We start from the raw sequence: 19,207 nt of genomic DNA, 5'->3' as shown, positions 1-19,207 counted from the left end.
GCTGCAGTTCAAGGGCTTGCAAAGAGTAAGACATGAATGAGCAACTGGACTGAACTATGCCTTTAAGTTTTTCATTAGCATTTTCCAATGTATCTTTCAATAAGGCTATATTGGAAACTTGAACCCTTTGGAGTGGTCTGCATAACAATTAAAATAAGTATCCTATTCTGTTTATTAGGCCTGGGAATCCTTGCTTTTAAGTGCAATTTAATGGATGATCTTGTCTATCTAGTATCTAAGATTTTGCCATTTTTATAAGTATTTATAGCTTTTAGGACCACAGTTTTTAGACATAAAATAAATAGCATGTGTCAAAAGATGATGAACTTAATTCTTTAAAACTTCAGGTTTCCAATTTTTTTTCAGCTTTGTGTTTCTCAGGACCAAACTAATACCTAAGAGGATCTGCCACTTAGTTGACTTTGTTGTGGATTTGTGGTATTTAAGGCAAAGGCAACCCACTCCAGTACTCTTGCCTGGAAAATCCCATGGACGGAGGAGCCTGGTAGGCTGCAGTCCATGGGGTCGCCAAGAGTCGGACACGACTGAAGCGACTAAGCAGCAGCAGCAGCAGCAGAGTGTATCTCATTACATGAAAACTTTCTTGAGATTGTCAGGTGACCTAGTTTTAATTTAACCCATTTTATGAGCAACCTTATTATGGCCTTGGAGACTTAGAGTTAAGTCTAATATGTCGGTCATACTATTTTAAACATTATGTGACTGCAGCCATGAAATTAAAAGACGCTTACTCCTTGGAAGGAAAGTTATGACCAACATAGATAGCATATTCAAAAGCAGAGACATTACTTTGCCAACAAAGGTTCATCTAGTCAAGGCTGTGGTTTTTCCTGTGGTCATGTATGCATGTGAGAGTTGGACTGTGAAGAAGGCTGAGTGCCGAAGAATTGATGCTTTTGAACTGTGATATGGGAGAAGACTCTTGAGAGTCCCTTGGACTGTAAGGAGATCCAACCAGTCCATTCTGAAGGAGATCAGCCCTGGGATTTCTTTGGAAGGAATGATGCTAAAGCTGAGACTCCAGTACTTTGGCCACCTCATGCAAAGAGTTGACTCATTGGAAAAGACTCTGATGCTGGGAGGGATTGGGGGCAGGAGGAGGAGGGGACGACAGAGGATGAGATGGCTGGATGGCATCACTGACTCGATGGACATGAGTCTGGGTGAACTCCGGGAGTTGGTGATGGACAGGGAGGCCTGGCATGCTGTGATTCATGGGGTCGCAAAGAGTTGGACACGACTGAGCGACTGATCTGATCTGATCTGATGTGATAATGTTATATAGCATGCTGCTGCTGCTAAGTTGCGTCAGTCTTGTCTGACTGTGCAACCCCATAGACAGCAGCCCAGCAGGCTTCCCCGTCCCTGGGATTCTCCAAGCAAGAACACTGGAGTGGGTTGCCATTTCCTTCTCCAATGCATGAAAGTGAAAAGTGAAAGTGAAGTCGCTCAGTCGTGTCTGACTCTAGCGACCCCATGGACTATGGCCTACCAGGCTCCTCCATCCATGGGATTTTCCAGGCAAAAGTACTGGAGTGGGGTGCCGTTGCCTTCTCCGGTTATATAGCATATTATCATTATTTATATATTATATAGCACTATATATGTAATATATAACATTTTAAAATAAATTTTGCTTGAAATGAAGGTGTGGATGAAAGGGGAGTGAAGCTCAGTTATGAGAATGACTATAGCCACTGTTAATATAAAAAAATTGAGTGAACTCAGAGAAGTACCAGGTACATTGTCTGTGCTTCTTTTTGTTCCCCAGGCCACAATACTCAGCTTTGTATCTCATCTCATTTGTCATCAATTGTGATGTCAAAAATGAGTAAAGAAGACAATTTAGGTAGTATCAACAAACTTTATTTGGCATCTCAAGAAGTACACAGTTTCCGTTATCAAGGAACTAGAGAACTGAAAAATGGAGCAGAAAGAGAGACGCGTGTACAGAATAAAGAGTAAAAAGAAAAAAAAAAAGATAAAAGTATAGAATATCTGATTGGCTGAGGCTACAAAGTCAATCTTTTTTAGGGGAAAAAAGGTACAAGAAAAATGTTTAGACATATCTGACTCCACGTTTGGGGATTGGCAGACTGAATGGACTGTATTTCTGGTCCAGGGGAGCACTTACAGGGGCAAAAATTATCTAAGTTAAGAGAAGTGTGTGACAGACAATGAGATGGTTGGATGGCATCACTGACTCAATGGACCTGAGTTTGGACAAACTCTGGAAGATATTGAAGGACAAGGAAGTCTGGCATGCCGCAGTTCATGGGGTCACAGAGAGTCAGACACATCTGAGTGAACAACAACAAAGAAAGCAATTTCATTAAATGTGCACACATATGTCTTCACACATTTTGCTTTTGAAAGAGAAGTAAAAGAGTAAGTGAAGAGTTCAATTTTGTTATAGGTAGTAAGAAATAATTCTTTTATATTACATGAACCAGGCAATATATCAGAAAAATATAAAAATCAATGATCTAACTTCTATGTATATAGTTAGTGAAATCAATTCAATATTGTTAGTTAAAATATGACAATATTTGAAAATATGCAACCTATATATTATATTGACAGGGATAATCAAAATCATAAGACAAGTAGATATAGAGCAAGACTTAAACAGAATTTAAAAGAGCATAGGAGAGTATTTATGTAAGGGAGAGAAACAGGAAAATAGGGACTGCAAGAATTGACAAGATACTTGATTTTTTTCTTTCCTGGTAGCACAATATAAGACAGAAAGTTAAAACTGGATTTTTTTCCAGTCTCAGTTTTGGTTAATGCCTCAAAAGTCAAAAAAATTTAACAAATGCAAAGTACAATCAGACCCTAAACTAAAGAAATTTCTGTGTACTAAAGGCATATTTCGTTGTGAAGTGGGTTCTGTGACTTCTGGTCTACATAAGAATCAGAAGTTGAAAAATCCAGTTGGGAGAACGAATTTCAGATTCAGTACTTCAGGCTTCAGTACTCTTCTTGGAATGGAGAAAGGTGCTTCTTCTTTCCCAGGTGGCTCAATGGTAAGGAATCTGCCTGTATGGTTTGATCCCTGGGTTGGGAAGATTCCCTGGAGAAGGAAATGACACCGACTCCAGTATTCTTGCCTGGGAAATCCCATGGAAGAGGAACCTAGTGTGCTATAGTCCATGGGGTCACAAAAGAATCAGACAGGACTGTGACTAAGCAAAAACAAGCTTAAAAAAATATAGGAAAGTTTAAATTTTAAGATATCCACATAGTTTGCTATGTGTTTTCTGAAGTTCAAAGGAAACTGAGATACTATTTGACTCCTGTGAAGAGAAGTCTTACTATAAAAGTTGGAGATGGGACTGCCATTTTCTGGCAATGGAGAGAAGACCTTAAGGATGGTAAGTCTGTATTCTATAACAAATATATTTCTCATAGACTACACAAAATTGAACAAGTATATCTTTCTAGGATTAGCCTAAAGGATATCTAAAGGACTTCTCAGTTTTAAAGATGGACAGATTTCTAGAGGTCTAAGGTATAAGGGGATAGCAGAAAGTTGTCAGCCACAGGAAGCATTGTGCTATAATATCAGGTAATTTACCACTCAATCAAAATTGAAAAGCACAACTAATATACTTGCCATGAAGAGGGTACCAGTACCAAAACACATATCCATCAGTCAGATAATAACTGTCCAGCATATATTGTTCCTTGTTCTCCCAAACTCCATCTGTTTTCAATCCAGAGGGGTCCAAAATAACAGATGCAGATTTGGCTAGGAGATGGTGAGAAGAAGGGAAAAGAGATAACCTTTTCCAAATGTAAGCTTTATGACTAAAAGCAGAACTGAATTGGAATTGGGAAGAAACTTTGAATTTTAAAATAAAGTTTTAACACTAAAAATGAATTATTTAATTACCAAAGTAAAATTCTGCTTGTAATTGACATGGGCTAGAAAAGCAATGAGACCTGATAAAGATTTCATTGAAAGTCCCAAAAGGGAAAAAAAAAATCTAGAACATAGACTTTACGTATGTAAATATAAGAGTTAGGTAAAAACAAGTAGGAACATTTTAAGAGAACTTATTGTCTGTGTGAAATCACTTAGAGAAAAGAACCAGAAGCTTCAGGAAAATTTTTATGGATGAAGCAAGTGCAGAAATGGTGAAAAAAAGTGACAAAAGATGATGGAGATTAAAAAGTAAGAAAGAGTCAAATCATTAAAGATTCGTAGGTCAAGATAAAGATTCTGAAATTTATGCTAAGTGCAAAAGATGACAGCCATTGAAGAGTTTTAAACTGCTGAGTGAAATGATCAATCAATGTCACGTTTACTCATTTTAATTCAGTAATATCTCTCAGAGTGGTTCTATATTCTCCCTTCCTGTAGCCACTACTCCCACAGTTCTAATAAATTCACTAATCCCAGAACCTATTACTTCTCACCTGAACTATTATAGGAGACTTTTAAAAGACCTCTCAAATTTATATTCTTGTTAAAGTACAACTTTGATCATCTCTATTTCCTATTCAGTAAGTCTTCATTAGCTAAAGGATGTGTTACCTATTCTTTGACTTGACATTCAAAGCTCTCTGTTTTGGGTTCCTGTCTAGTTTTAAATCACAACTTAGCTACCAACTTGAACTCTTCCACATTTGCTATATTCTGGCAATTATTCCTTCCCATCATTTTCCTCAAGCAGTTTCCTGTGCTCTTACGCTATTCTTCTCTGTGGGGTCAAATTCTCTCTTTGCACAAAAATGTAATCCTAATACTGCTTCTGGTGTCCACAAAATCTTCTTTGACCAACTCAAGCCAGATTCTGTGTCCTTCCCCCTCTTTGTGTTATAATTTAATTAATTAATCAGGAAAACATGTATACAGAGTTGTCAAATGGAACGCCTTCTGCTAGGCATCTCTCTCTCTTATTTCTAAAGTAGGATACATAAGATAAGTTTTGGCACATATGACACTAAAAAACATAATGCTTTATCCAAATGAAAGATGTATCATGCAATGGTATAACTTGATAATCCCTACAGTAGAATTTTATACTGTCTGTGTGACCTCACAAGGCAAACTCTAAGTATCTCCAGGAGGGATCGGAGATGGCTTTATGAAGGAGGTATGCCTAGGCTTTGATGAAGATAAGAGTTTTTAGACCAAATGGGTCAAAGGCATTTCAGACAGAAAGAATGTCTGTTTATGCATTAGCACCTGTGGGATACATATACCTGACAGTGGAAACTGAGTCTACCTCCTTACATTTTCAGTTTCCAAGTTTCATATCCTACACAGAATAAGCAAGAATATCTTTTCTGTCCAACCCCTTCAACTACAGATAGTGAAAACTGGGCAGCTCACAGAGCCTTCCCTGACATAACCTATCATACATCCTTAGGCAACTGTCACCATTGTGGTTCCAAACAAGGTTCATCATTGTTCTCATAAAACCCTCAGCACACACTTTCCCAAAACAGAGAAGATATTGAGGGGAACACTTCCTCCACCCCTGATATTTTCCTCCTTGGGCAGAGTCACACATTAACATTGTAGTCTGACCCTTGTCTGTCAGCTCCTTGACTCATTGCATGTGAAAGTGTTAGTCACTCTGTCATGTCTGACTCTTTGTGACCCCATGAAGTACAGCCTTCCAGGCTCCTCTATCATGGAATTCTCCTAGCAAAAATACTAGAGGGGGTAGCCATTTCCTTCTTCCTGACCCAAGGATCAAACCTGGGTCTCCTGCATAGTAGGCAGGTTCTTAACCATCTGAGCCATGAGGGAAGCCCAAACAGTGGTTAGATGCCACAAAGTAGTTGGCATTGTCTTAACTGTATGCATGTTGTCAGGCCTGAGAGCCTTGTCGATCCTTGTCAAGGGGAGTGCTATCCTTCTCTCCTTTCATATAACACTCATGGCATAGCAGGAGTGAATTTACTATAGCTGAGTCTGGGAAAAGAAGCCAGGCAGTATGACTCTGTCCTTTCAAATCTTCTTTTTCTTGGGAACTTATCTGAGCATGCCAAAATTCATTCTTCTCTGTTCCTTTACATCAAGGGAAAACAAGGCAGCCCCAGAAAGCTGACTATGAATGGGTGAAAAAGTTGATTTAATTCAGGAATTCCAAATCAGTAAGTCTGTTTCTTTCTTTCTCATTTTCTTCTTTCCTTCCATCCTTCCATGCTTCTTCCCTTCCTTTTCTGCCTGTCTGTTTTTATCACTCACATAAGTAAAATTCTCCCAAAGCACCCCCCTCAAGTGTCTTGTTTTTAATGTGCCTTAGACCCTCACTGATACCCACAGTGATTGTTTTCATTGAAATAAATAATTATTTCCTGTGTGCCAATTTGGTGAGATAATATCTCCCAGTTTTAGAAAAAAGTTCCAGTTTTTTCCCAAACGGCCTGTATATGATCCTAGAATGCCTATGGATAATCCATTATGGGTTATGACAATAATGACATAGTAAATATCTATTTCAAGTGAATGTCTCCTGGCTGTTAGGCTATATTGATCACAAGTTTGTGAAATCAATATTTCTATAGATATTGTTTTATTGTGTATAAACAAAAGATGCTAGGGAAAAAAAATCTTCTTTAATCCTGCTTTTGATTTTAGTTTCTATGTTTAATATTAATTAGTACCAATGTCTAACTAAGCATAATTTAATGATGTGCAATTTCACCAAAGTTGTATTTAATACAAAGATTCAAAATAAGAATATAATTTAATGTTATCACAATACCTGTGCTGCTGTTGTTGAGTCACTAAGTCTTGTCTGACTCTTTGCAGACTTCATGGACTTCTCTGTCCATGGGATTTCCCAGGCAAGAATACTGGAGTGGTTTGCCATTTCATTCTCCAGGGAATCTTTCTGATCCAGGGATTGAATCTACATCTTTGCTTGGCAGGCAGATTCTTTACCATTGAGCCACTGGGAAGCCTGTCCCAATATATTTTTAGATGAAATGTAATGATTTAAAATTTTTTTAAATTATTACAAAACATTGATATTAAATTCCACTGAATTATTCATTCAGTGACATAGGGATTAAGCGAAATGTCCCTACTTCAGACATATAAATAGTGTGAGGATTTTTTATATTTTTGAAGGAAGGTATCTGATGAAAATGTGTTTATTAGTTGAGATGAACATTAAGTGTTTCTATCAAAAACAAGATTCCTACTTGTGTAATTTCTGAGACAGAAATTCTAGAACTGTACCCTATAATGTCTTCAACAAAATCAGTTCTGCTTAAAGTCATTTTTAAGTTAAATTTAAAAAATAAATGCCTAAAACATCTTAAAAATTCAAACTATGCACAGTATGATAAATATTTCTAAAGACTTATAAACATTCCAACTTGGTGTAACAAAAAAAAATTAATCACTTTAGTTTTATCTTTTTATAAATTTTCTACATATGTACAATCACATATAGATAATACATATGTATATGATACAATTCACTTAAAGATATTTCTATGTTAGCATTAAATATATATTTTTGCCATGCATATTTTATAGGCTTTTTTGAAACTATTTTCTCTATTCATAGAATTAAATATTACACAGGCACTCTGTCTATGTGTATGTGTGTATGCTCAGTTGTATCTGACACTTTGTGACCCTATGGACTACAGTCCACCAGCTTCCTCTGTCCATGGAATTTTCCAGGCAAGAATACTGGAGTAGGTTATCATTTCCTATTTCAGGGAATCTTCCTGACCTAAAGATGGAAACTACTTCTCTTACACTGGCAGGCAGATTTTTTTTTTTACCACTGTGCCACCTGGGAAGCCCACATATGCAATTTAGAAAATCATATATTTTATTTCACATTTTTTTTTTGCACGCTTGCTTTTTATTTTTTTATTTTTTCTAATTTTATTTTATTTTTAAACTTTACATAATTGTATTAGTTTTGCCAAATATCAAAATGAATCTGCCACAGGTATACATGTGTTCCCCATCCTGAACCCTCCTCCCTCCTCCCTCCCCATACCATCCCTCTGGGTTGTCCCAGTGCACTAGCCCCAAGCATCCAGTATCGTGCATCAAACCTGGACTGGCAACTCGTTTCTTACATGATATTTTACATGTTTCAATGCCATTCTCCCAAATCTTCCCACCCTCTCCCTCTCCCACAGAGTCCATAAGACTGTTCTATACATCAGTGTCTCTTTTGCTGTCTCGTACATCGGGTTATTGTTACCATCTTTCTAAATTCCATATATATGTGTTAGTATACTGTATTTATGTTTTTCCTTCTGGCTTACTTCACTCTGTATAATAGGCTCCAGTTTCATCCACCTCATTAGAACTGATTCAAATGTATTCTTTTTAATGGCTGAGTAATACTCCATTGTGTATATGTACCACAGCTTTCGTATCCATTCATCTGCTGATGGACATCTAGGTTGCTTCCATGTCCTGGCTATTATAAACAGTGCTGCGATGAACATTGGGGTACACATGTCTCTTTCCCTTCTGGTTTCCTCAGTGTGTATGCCCAGCAGTGGGGTTGCTGGGTCATAAGGCAGTTCTATTTCCAGTTTTTTAAGGAATCTCCACACTGTTCTCCATAGTGGCTGCATTCCTATACACTAATAATGAGAAAACAGAAAGAGAAATTAAGGAAACAATTCCATTCACCATTGCAATGGAAAGAATAAAATACTTAGGAATATATCTACCTAAAGAAACTAAAGACCTATATATAGAAAACTATAAAACATTGGTGAAAGAAATCAAAGAGGACACTAATAGATGGAGAAATATACCATGTTCATGGATTGGAAGAATCAATATAGTGAAAATGAGTATACTACCCAAAGCAATTTATAGATTCAATGCAATCCCTATCAAGCTACCAACAGTATTCTTCACAGAGCTAGAACAAATAATTTCACAATTTGTATGGAAATACAAAAAACCTCGAATAGCCAAAGCGATCTTGAGAAAGAAGAATGGAACTGGAGGAATCAACCTACCTGACTTCAGGCTCTACTACAAAGCCACAGTTATCAAGACAGTATGGTACTGGCACAAAGACAGAAATATTGATCAATGGAATAAAATAGAAAGCCCAGAGATAAATCCACGCACGTATGGACACCTTATCTTTGACAAAGGAGGCAAGAATATACAATGGATTAAAGACAATCTCTTTAACAAGTGATGCTGGGAAATCTGGTCAACCACTTGTAAAAGAATGAAACTAGAACACTTTCTAACACCATACACAAAAATAAACTCAAAATGGATTAAAGATCTAAACATAAGACCAGAAACTATAAAACTCCTAGAGGAGAACATAGGCAAAACACTCGCTGACATACATCACAGCAGAATCCTCTATGACCCACCTCCCAGAATATTGGAAATAAAAGCAAAAATAAACAAATGGGACCTAATTAACCTTAAAAGCTTCTGCACATCAAAGGAAACTATTAGCAAGGTGAAAAGACAGCCTTCAGAATGGGAGAAAATAATAGCAAATGAAGCAACCGACAAACAACTAATCTCAAAAAATATACAAGCAACTCCTACAGCTCAACTCCAGAAAAATAAACGACCCAATCAAAAAATGGGCCAAAGAACTAAATAGACATTTCTCCAAAGAAGACATACAGATGGCTAACAAACACATGAAAAGATGCTCAACGTCACTCATTATCAGAGAAATGCAAATCAAATCCACTATGAGGTACCATTTCACACCAGTCAGAATGGCTGCGATCCAAAAGTCTACAAATAATAAATGCTGGAGAGGGTGTGGAGAAAAGGGAACCCTCTTACACTGTTGGTGGAAATGCAAACTAGTACAGCCACTATGGAGAACAGTGTGGAGATTCCTATTTCACATTTTAATAATAAAATTATTTACAAATTCTTACTGGAGATTCAAGCTACTTATCTAGACAATTCTCCTAAAATGTAAATTTAAGTTTCAAAATCTTGACTATAAAATTTCAAATTATAAAACAAAAAATAATTTTAAAAGAGGGAAAATAATTAATTTCACTGAAATTTAATATATTGCTATATTGAAAATCAAGATCAGTGATATCTCTGCGTTTGAAACCTAAGGAAGAATAAGAGATTCTGTTTTATTCAGATGTGTGGACACTGCCTACACAACAACTTCTTTCCTCCTAACTGGAAATTCATTCAGCCCAGTTTTTGTCACTCATGAGATGTAAAGCAGGAATGGCAAGAAGACAATATTGGAGGAAGTGTCATATGTTCTGTCTATACCATGAACATGGTTAAGCCAACATAATTGCATCAAATTATGTTTTCCAACAGATTCAAAATTTGTCACACTTTATCCAGATTTAGAACTAAGGAAAAAAAAAAAAACTTAAAAAATCCAATTAGTCAGTCATTTCAAATTATGCTTCTTTTCTCTAAGATTCTGATATTTCTTCTTAATTTCTTGTCACTTGGAGTTTAATTAGTAAACTAATATTGGTTTTAAAACATTGAATAATTTTTTTTCTAGACCTAAAATATATTTTGGAAACCGGGTGTCAGTATAGCCTCCACATTATTTTCATCTGTTCATTTTCACTCTTTTGGACTCCTTTTGCAGGTAGATACCAGTTCAATTCTATTTGGTAAATCATTGGAAAGACTATGTTTTAGATGTACTATGTTTTACTAATGTAAAGATAAATCATGTCTATCATTTTTTTAAAACAAGGTGTGGTAATTTGACATGGAAAGAATTAGATCAGACAAAAAATAAGGTTTGCTTATTGTTTAATTTTGCTTTGTTTTGTTTTACAAATGTACATAAGGAAAACAAAACACAATATTATGTAGTCAACAGTAGACTTGCACATTGATTTTGTGGAGTTTAAGTCTCCATCGATTTTCAGAAAAATAAAAGGAAATTTGTACTTTATTTTAAGTTTGCAAGACAATCCTTTTTGAATACAGTTACTCTAAATTACATGATAAAATGGTTATCCTAGACTACAAAATTAAAAACTAAGTATATTTTCTTCAAGATAATAACAATAATTTTAATTCAGGAGAAATAGAAATATGTTTGAGATATACTTTGCAAAGACTAACTATCACCTTCAGAGGGCTGTGTTGTTCTTGGGTTACTTGTAACGCACTGTTTTCTTTGTAGACCGGAGAGAGTACTAATACAGTTTCTAACTAGTAGACATATTTCCCCCCAAATTTTTTTGTGTCTACTAAAACAATTTCACTGAATATGAAGGATATAATTACATATATATATATATTTATATCTATCTATAACATTTTACATTTTTAAAACTCATAGTTATATTGGAACCTTTTTAAAGCAAACCTAAAAAAAATAACAATGTCAAATGTCCAAAAGTCAATAGTTACTGAAGATTTGGTTCCAAAGACACAGTAATAAAAGGTTTCAGAGACTATATAGTTCAGAAAACTTATACTTGGTTGTTATTTTTTAAGGCCAGACATTCTTCAGCACTAGTGTATATTTTGTAACTCATTATTTATATTTGAAAATGTGAAACAGAAGAACTTTTTTATTACATAATTGTAAGTAGGATGGATGGAGCAAGAACATTAATCTATTTGCATAAACTGTAAAATACTAAACGAAGAGTACTTCCTCTCAGCCAGGCAACCAACCCTTTCATTTCCACATCAACCTTTTACATGAAGGTATTATTAGTTATCATCATCATCATCATCATTATCATCTGTACTTTATGAATGAGAAAACAGATGGACAGTTTGCTGGGTAATTTTTTGAAGGTCACTCAGTACATCCCAGGACTGAGATATGAATCCAGGCTGTCTGATTCTATTATCTATGGCCTTGATCATCATGTTACATTGCCTGTGAAGCTTCACTGAAAAAGACTGAGCAATCTGACAAATAATCAAGTTTTAATTGAAATATTTTTAAAGGAAATAATCCATTCTAATCAAATACTGAAAATACGACTGTTTGACATTTAATATTTAAATATGTTATAAATCAAGTATCATAGGCAGACCAAAATTATTTTAAGGTCTTTCATCATTTCTGAGGACAGCTTCCTGTCAATTTCTTTAACTTGGAAATCTTTATTTTCAAATCTATGTAAAATGCTTCATGTGTTATTTATATCATATATTTTAAGTAAAATATTGAGAAACAAGAATGTGACTGTAAACAAGGAGCTAAGAAAAAAAACCTTATATGATGTATGAACATATATTTGGATATTTCCATAATATATTTCCAAAATTTGGCTATCTTGAAACATATCAAGTTATAATATCTGTCTAATCTTTGTTAAAGATGTTTAGGTCACATAAATTATACTGCCATCGTCTGTAAATGTAGCATTAAACATCTATGCATTTACATAGAATATCTAACTGTAAGCAACAGCCTCCCAAACAACCCTGGACACTCCTGAAAGTCCCATGACCCAGGATCCTCCCATTCAGGCAAACCAAGATAGTTAATTATCCTTTTTTATTTGATAAAACTAGAAAGTAGAAGCAAGGAAAAAAGAATGTAGAACTCCAGTAACTTTCCCATTTCAATTATCCTTTAATCAACCTCCAATGCAGGAGATGTAGTTTCAGTCTCTGTGTTGGGAAGATCCCCTGGAGGAGGAAATGGTAATGCACTCCACTAGTTTTGGATGAAAAATCCTATGGACAGAGCAATCTGACCGGCTACAGTCCAAAGGGCTGCAAAGAGTCTGACACAACTGGGCAACTGATCACATGCACTATATCACCACTTACTTTGACTTTAATATGTGGAAAGATTTTAATTGTACACTGGTTTATTCAATAATTGGTTGCATTCAATAATTGCTCATTATGAGAACATTGCATATCAAATTCTACATCATGTTTTTGGCTATGAAAATAAATGGATATATTGAATCCTCTATTTTTCAGTTCTCAGCCTTCTTTATGGCCCGACTCTCACATCCATACACCACTACTGGAAAAGCCATAGCTCTGACTATAGGAACCTTCATCAGCAAAGTAACGTCTCTGATTTTTAATGCTCTGTATAGGTTTGTCAGTGATTACATCTTGCATGGGCTCCTGTTTCTAGCTGACATCACTACTAGAACATCCATGTTTGTCTTAATCAGAACAAAATATAGTCAAGTACTGTTGTGGTTCTGATTTTTTAAATAGTTCTACTCCAAAATCACTGCAGATGGTGATTGCAGCCATGAAATTGAAAGAGGCTTACTCCTTGGAAGTAATGTTATGACCAACCTAGACAGCATATTAAAAATAGAGACATTACTTTGCCAACAAAGGTCAGGCTAGTGAAGGCTATGGTTTTTCCAGTGGTCATGTATGGATGTCAGAGTTGGACTACAAAGAAAGCTGAGCACAGAAGAATTGACATTTTTGAACTGTGGTGTTGGAGAAGACTCTTGAGAGTCCCTTGGACTGCAAGGAGATCCAACCAGTCCATCCTAAGGGAGATCAGTCCCGGGTGTTCATTGGTAGGACTGATTTTGAAGCTGAAACTCTAATACTTTGGCTACCTGAGGCAAAGAACTGACTCATTTGAAAAGACCCTGATGCTGGGAAAGATTGAGGGCAGGAGGAGAAGGGGGTAACAGAGGATGAGATGGCTGGATGGCATCACTGACTCGATGGACATGGTTTGGGTAGACTCCAGGAGTTGGTGATGGACAGGGAGGCCTCGGGTGCTGCAGTTCATGGGGTTGTAAAGAGTCGGACACGACTGAGAGACTGAACTGAACTGAACTATACAAACTTATCTTTGTACGTTGTTGTAACATAAATGATTCTATTTTGTTAACATTAATTGAATAATATGATTTGTTGTAGTTAAGTGTGGTTTAAAGCATATTGAAAAACAGAGACATTACTTTGCCAACACAGGTCTTTCTAGTCAAGGCTATGGTTTTTCCAGTGGTCATGTATGGATGTAAGAGTTGGCCTGTGAAGAAAGCTGAGCACCGAAGAATTGTTGCTTTTGAACTGTGGTGTTGGAAAAGACTCTTGAGAATCCCCTGGACTGCAAGGAGATCCATCCAGTCCATTCTAAAGGAGATCAGCCCTGGTATTTCTTTGGAAGGAATGATGCTAAAGCTGAAACTCCAGTACTTTGGCCACCTCATGCGAAGTGTTGACCCATTGGAAAAGACTCTGATGCTGGGAGGGATTGGGGGCAGGAGGAGAAGGGGATGACAGAGGATCAGATGGCTGGATGGCATCACCGACTCGATGGACGTGAGTTTGAGTGAACTCCAGGAGTTGGTGATGGACAGGGAGGCCTGGCGTGTTGCGATTCATGGGGTCGAAAAGAGACGGACACAACTGAGAGACTGAAGTGAACTGAACTGAATCACTGATTAGAATTAAGACTGCAAGCAGAAGAAACAGTCAAGATAAATTTGGTTTGAAAAAAATAAAACTTTCTCTGTTCCTTACAATAGGAGTCTACAGATAGAAGGTCTGGGGTTGTAAGTTAATTCTCTTGCTGTGGTCTTATTGATTTTCTTAATATGAAGTTATTAGGGAAAAGGGACTTCCCAGGAAGTGCAGTAGTAAAAAATCTGCCTACTAATGCAGAAAACACAAGAGACACAGGTTTGATACATGCATTGAGAAGATCCTCTGGAGTAGGAAATGACAACTCAATTCAGTATTACTGCCTGGAAAATTCTATGTACAGAGGAGCATGGCAGGACACGACTGAGAGACTGAACTGAACTGAACTATACAAACTTATCTTTGTACATTGTTGTAACATAAATGATTCTATTTTGTTAACGTTAATTGAATAATATGATTTGTTGTAATTAAGTGTGGTTTAAAGCATATTGAAAAGCTGGGGGTTGGTCCAGGGGGTTGCAAAATGTCATATACAACTGAATAAGCACACACACACACACACACACACACACACACTTGCACAGGGAAAAGAAAGAACTAAAATGATATGGTTTATCCTAGGCAAATGAATTGTTTGAACTCTCTTAAGTGAAAGAGTAAAGAAACAAGTGGTTGCAATTTGTATATAATGTGGTGAAGCTATAGATATAAAATTTAAAATTTGTTGATATATGGCAAAATGCACGATACTGGATGCTTGGGGCTAGTGCACTGGGACGACCCAGAGGGATGGTATGGGAAGGGAGGAGGGAGGAGGGTTCAGGATGGGGAACACATGTATACCTGTGGTGGATTCATTTTGATATTTGGCAAAACTAATACAATTATGTAAAGTTTAAAAATAAAATAAAATAAAAAAAATAAATAAAAAAGCTTAAGCTAAAAAAAAATAAACTGTTTTTAAATTAAAAAAATAAAATAAAATAAATTAAAAAAGAAAAAAAATTGTATCTGGAGTTTGGAAGACAGTTTTTTAAACGTAATGCTGTATTTGTGAGTCATCAATTTACCCTTTGTAGTTTTGCTTGCTTTGTTTTGCTATTGAGAAGATTAATTCAGTTTTGTCTCACATTATATATAGTATCTGGAGAAGGCAATGGCACCCCACTCTAGTACTCTTGCCTGGAAAATCCTATGGGCAGAGGTGCGTGGAAGGCTGGAGTTCATGGGGTCGCGAAGAGTCGGACACGGATGATCGACTTCAGTTTCACTTTTCACTTTCATGCATTGGAAAAGGAAATGGCAACCCACTCCAGTGTTCTTGCCTGGAGAATCCCAGGGATGGGGGAGCCTGGTGGGCTGTTGTCTATGGGGTCGCACAGAGTCAGACACGACTGAAGCAACTTAGCAGCAGCAGCAGCATATATAGTATCTACTGAGTAAGTATAAATTTATTATAAAAAATAAGTAGCAGAAAAATCTTAACAGTAGGACACCCATGAAAGTAACAAAGATGATTTTGTCCTGAATTACCTACCATGTAATTTTTATATAGTGTATATCAAAATTATGTTATGAAGACTAGGATATATAAGGGGAGAAATAAGCAATGTTGCAATTAAAATATTGGTAAATTAGAGGTGTCCCCGAACTTCTCAGTAGAAAAAGGAAGCATAAATCCATAGGGAAGAAGATGATAATAGGAATGGAACTGTAGATGTAATCAGTTTATTTGGCAGATTAAGCTATAAAATAGATAGTTTCATGAAAAAGGGGGATGTAGAATAAGAAGCTAAAATCACAAGGAAAGAGCCATTTAAGTAAAAGGCACAATAATCAATGAGAAGAACGTTAACCATGTTTTCGGTCAGATAGGGAGAAAAATCTGGTGTCATAGAAACCAAAATTGGAGTTTATAAAAGAATTTGGGAAATAGTGTTGACAAATCTGAACCAAAGACCTGATGGATTATGGAAAAGGAGGGGCCAACTTCTTCCCTCTGGACTTTTGCAACTTGCGCAGAAGCACTGATTTACGGTGAATTTCCAAAGTATTTGAACTAGAATAAAGGAGAGATCTGACAAAGGAAAGGAGAATGAGAATGAGTGGATTGTGTGAATCTGTAGCCTCTGCTTGGTTCCCTCGTCTATATTCCTTTCTATAAAGACCAAAATACATGTCCCTCATTCTGTACCTGCCTGTAAGCACCCAAGCCTACAAAGATCACCTTCTCCAAGGGACTGAGACATCAGTATTCTATTCTTTGACCAGTCATCTATCACCCCTGAACACAAATGTGATTTTTTAATGTGTTACCCAGTTTTCTTCTACATAGGGAAAATATTAGGATTGCTCTTCTTGTATGCAAGATGAGAACAATAACATTTTCTTAACTAGAGCTTGTCCAATAATTTCATGTAGAAAAAAAAATTGGAAAGTAGTAAAGGGGTTAGCAGTTAACTGGTTTCATAAATTTTAGGACATGGTTTGGAAAGAAACTACATTTCAATGTTTTGGGGAATAAAATTTTGTTTCTGAAGTTACCCAAAGCATGAGGAATTTGGAAGACATTAGGTACCAAGAGAAGGAGAAACTAGTGTATTCACATAAACAATGAGTAAAACTGAGGAATATTATTTATTATTGAGGATAATGTATTAAAGATGATAAACAGAGGGAAAGAAAACCCTGGAGTGGGAGAGACTGAAACAAGAGAAGGGATATTTCTAGAGGCAAATCTGCATTATCTGTGAAGTAAAATGTGGAGTTGCTTAATATAGTAAGGAAGACAAAGTGTGTGACTATAAAGATGTAAAGAAATACGTACCATGAAGAACCCTTTGAATCTTTAATGTCTCATTTGACCTCTATCACCTACGTTTTACAGAACTCACATAGTTAGGTAAAATAGATAGCTGACAGCCAAAAGTTATTCATTTGTTTCTCCACTCCAATATATAAGCTTTTGTTAGTAAACTCATACCCTAAATGATCATAATTCTTCTGTTTAGTTCCTTCTCTTTTTAAACGTCAGACAGAAGAAAAATGTTGCTGTTATTGAAGAAATCAGCCAGATTTATCTTGAGTCCAATAAGTAAAATGTCATCTCACCTCATATCCTAATTTGTTTTATTTATTTATTTTTTATATATGATTAGCTTTCAACTTTATTCTTTGTTTCTCTTTAACAAAAATCTCTTAGTCCTGAGGTAACAAAGACCGTAAACTGGGTGACTTAAAACAAGGTGAATTTATGGTCTTTAAGTTGTGGAAATTAGTTGCCCAGAATCAAAGTGTTAGCATGGCCATGCATCTTTCTAAAGCTCTAGATGAGGAAACTTCTTTGTCTTTTCCAGCTTCTGATAGTTCAGGTATCCCTTGGTTTATGACAGCATCACTTCAATCTCTGCCTCATCTTCACAGGGCCGTCTTTGCTCCCTGATGTTTGTCTAACTTTCCATGGTTTTCTCCTTCTTGTGTCTCTGTTTTCTCATCTTTTAAGCCGCCAGTTGTATCAGACTAGGACCTACCCTAATTCCATAAGATATCATCTTAACTTCATTATCTGCAAAGACCATATTTCAAAGTTATATCACATTCCCAGGTACTGGGGGTTAGGACCTCAAGTTTCTTTGGGGAGACACAATTTTTACTATAATAACTGCAATTAAAAAGCCAAGACTTAATATTTTGCAACTTATATTCCTCCCTTCCATTTATAAAACATCTGGAAACTACATATCCGAGCTCTTTTTGTATGAGCCTCAGCTAGGGGATTGAGTGAGCCTCAGCTAGGTCAGTGGACTGATAACCAAAGAGCTACATACAAATCCCATCTCTGTCTGTGGAGATTTTAGAGGCAACATTTGAATATGTGGCTTCCATATAGGGACTTCACTTGGGTCACTGAGTCACATTCAGGGAAGAGCTTCTACAAATCTCAACACAGGAATTTGCACACATGAAAAATAAATTTTCCTTGTTAAGTCAATGAGTTGCAGAGAGACTACCTTAACAGACATGCACATGTATGTTAAGAAAAGGTTCTACTCTCAATGTTATTATTGGATCCTCTAATATTATGTCTAGCAATAAAGGACAAAATATATATAATATGTATAAAAACCTCTTAATCCACAATGCAGTGTTGTTGTTATCTTCATATAGCTCCTCTTCTCTCAAGACTTAGAATATATTATCAGTTTCATTGGACAGTATTTTTAAGGTGAAAAGACTTGCAATTAATGATTAAGTCCCAACTGTTTTCAATGCACAATAAAAATGATATCACTTTTATGGCATCACTGAGTCAATGGACATGAGTTTGAGCAAACTCAGGGAGATAATGAAAGACAGGGAAGTCCGGCATGCTGCAGTCCATGGGGTCGCAAAGAGTTGGACAAGACCGAGTGACTGAACAACACTGACAATAAAAGTAACCAAGTTTACAGATTTCCTAAGATGACTGATATTCAAATATAAAGCAAATAAAAAAAGCAAAATAATTGCAAGACATTGTCTGGCAAAGGTTAATTATCACTCTACAGGTTATTTGATGGGAAATCCTACATACGTATGTGTTGTAGAAACATGTTTAGACCAGCAAATTTAATGTGTTCATTCAATTATGCATTCACACAGTGCTTTGGTGCCTATGTTTAATACTCTCTGCTTGAATTTAGGTATAGCATAGCGAAGCAAATAGGCAGGTTTCAGCTTGCACTGAGTTTACAGAACATGGGAGGAAATAATAAATGATGATACAGGTGTATAATTACATACTGCCAGAGTGTTATGAATGAGATGCAGAGGCAGATATAAAAACACAGAGCAAGAAATGTGATCTATCCT

At 36.2% G+C, this 19,207-nt stretch overlaps 1 non-coding gene across 1 annotated transcript; it reads right to left on the bottom strand.

Annotated features, from left to right (window-relative positions):
• Positions 1 to 5,793: 5,793 nt before the first annotated feature.
• LOC133258707 (U6atac minor spliceosomal RNA) lies at positions 5,794 to 5,916 on the bottom strand. Its single transcript, XR_009740158.1, has one exon. It is a non-coding gene; the product is annotated as a U6atac minor spliceosomal RNA (small nuclear RNA).
• Positions 5,917 to 19,207: the final 13,291 nt, after the last annotated feature.

Source organism: Bos javanicus, chromosome 12 (assembly GCF_032452875.1).
Source record: "Bos javanicus breed banteng chromosome 12, ARS-OSU_banteng_1.0, whole genome shotgun sequence".
Classification (NCBI taxonomy): domain Eukaryota; kingdom Metazoa; phylum Chordata; class Mammalia; order Artiodactyla; family Bovidae; genus Bos; species Bos javanicus.
Note: the sequence above shows the minus strand (reverse complement) of the source record. Positions and strands in the feature narration are given on the sequence as shown.